The 2,115-nt window shown below is 43.0% G+C and overlaps 1 pseudogene; it reads left to right on the plus strand.

Annotated features, from left to right (window-relative positions):
- The first annotated feature begins 430 nt into the window (after positions 1-430).
- On the plus strand, positions 431-1,137 carry LOC112863876 (serine/threonine-protein phosphatase 2A catalytic subunit beta isoform pseudogene; annotated as a pseudogene).
- The last annotated feature ends 978 nt before the right edge of the window (positions 1,138-2,115 follow it).

Raw genomic sequence — 2,115 nt, forward strand, 5'->3', positions numbered from 1 at the left:
AAGACCTGGGCCAAAGTCATCCTGACCTCCCCACACCCTTCACTCACTCCCTCCCAGGAGGTGGACACAGAAGCAACAGGGCAGGTCTGGGTGGGCTAGCACCCCTCCCCCCAGCTGGCCTTGGGTGGGGTAAATGCTCTGAGACTCCTTCCTCACCACCACCCCCCCCACCTCCCCAGGAGCTGGTGACAGCGATGGGGCACTCAGGGTTGGGGGGGCGGGTAGGGGGAAGGAAACAGGGGGGAAGGGGTTCAGGCAGCCATGGACAGCTAGGCATTCACCAAAGAGCTGCATGTGTGTAAACAGCTTAACAGAACCAAGTACAGATGCTGTGCAAAAAGGCTAAGGAAATTTTAACAAAAGAATAAAATGTGCAAGAGGTTTGTTGTTCTGTTACCGTGTCGGAGATGTGCACGGTCAATTTCTTGAGCTTACTGAACTCTTCAGAACTGGTGGAAAATCACCAGGTACAAACTGTCTGTTCATGGGCGACTGTGTAGACAGAGGCTATTATTCAGTGGAGACTGTGACTCTCCTTGTGGCCTTAAAGGCGTATTACTCAGAACACATTACAATATTGAGAGGAAACCACGAAAGCTGCGAAATTACCCAAGTATATGGCTTTTATAATGAATGTCTGTGAAAGTATAGAAATGCCGATGTTTGGAAATATGTTACAGATCTATCTGATTATCTTCTACTTACAACTTTAGTAGATGGACAGATATTCTGCCTCCACAGTGGCCTCTCTCCATCCCTAGATGTGCTGGGTCATATGAGACTTGGATCCTTTACAGGAAGTTCCACATGAGGGCCCAATGTGTGATGTGTAGTGGTCAGATTCAGATGATTGTGGTGGGTGGGGTATCTCACCATGTGGTGCTGGCTACACATGTGGATAAGACTTTTCTGAAACATTTAACCATGGGAATGGCCTCACACTGGCTTCTCGAGCTCACCAGCTTGTAATGGAGGGATACAATTGGTGTCATGATTAGAATGTGGTTACCATTTTTAGTGCTCCCAGTTACTATTATCGTTGTGGGAACCAGGCGGCTCTCATGGAATTAGATGACACTTTAAAATACTCCTTCCTTGGGCGCCTGAGTGGCTCATTTGGTTGAGCATCTGACTTCCACTCAGGTCATGATCTCACAATCTCTGCTGTCAGCCCAGAGCCTGCTTCTGATCCTCTGTTCCCCTCTCTCTCTGCCCCTCCCCCATTGATGTGCGTGCTCTCTCTGTCTCTCAAAAATAAACATTTCAAAAAATAAAACAAAATAAAAAAGATAAAATACTCCTTCCTTCAGTTTGACCCAGCACCTCATGGTGGTGCAACATGACCCAGCCTCATGTTGCACCCCAGACTACTGCCTGTAAATTCCTCCTGGGGAAAACCTGCCTTTGTATGTGGAAGTATACCTGGCTTTTTAAATATGTATATATATTTAAAAACAAACAAAGCAACAGTAATATCTATGTGCTTCCTAGACAGATTGGGATCTGTCTAGGTATTAAAGCATATCATGGATCAAAATATACCATACTAATGATGAGCATTTAGCAGGATTTGAGACTGAAATTTAGTACAATGCTGTGTTCTAGTTTGGTTAGTCTTACCGGTTTGCCTGCTGTAGTTGTGGTAACCATTTTCCTCTGGATTATTCAAGCACAAAAGGTAAATAACTCCTTCATCTCCTTTTGCCTTTATTTGCAAATTTTAGCTATAGTGTTTAACTGGCATGGATTGATAGAGTTGGAGTTTTATTTTTAAGAAAAACTCACAAGCTAACTTCCCCTTAATCCATTACCTTTTATTTTATTGAAATGTATAGTTAAATTAACTGAAGAAAAAAAAACTCTTGGGAGTATGTTGTCATAACATTTTAATATGTTTCCCTTCGTTTAAACTAAATTATAGTTTTATTTTGATCTGCATGTTTCTGTATATTTGTCATGACCGTCCTTGCATCCTATTTGGTGTACTGAGCAAATAAACTTTCCATTTTAAACAAAAACAAAGCAAAAAGAGAAGCCTGAGTTGGAGGTCTGAAGGAGGAGAACCAGAGAGATCAGAGTCCTAAAAGCAGGTGACAGAGCTACAATGAGTGAAGG

The sequence above is a fragment of the Puma concolor genome, chromosome C1 (genome assembly GCF_028749965.1).
Source record: "Puma concolor isolate L17-30 chromosome C1, mPumCon1.1.hap2, whole genome shotgun sequence".
NCBI classification, from domain to species: domain Eukaryota; kingdom Metazoa; phylum Chordata; class Mammalia; order Carnivora; family Felidae; genus Puma; species Puma concolor.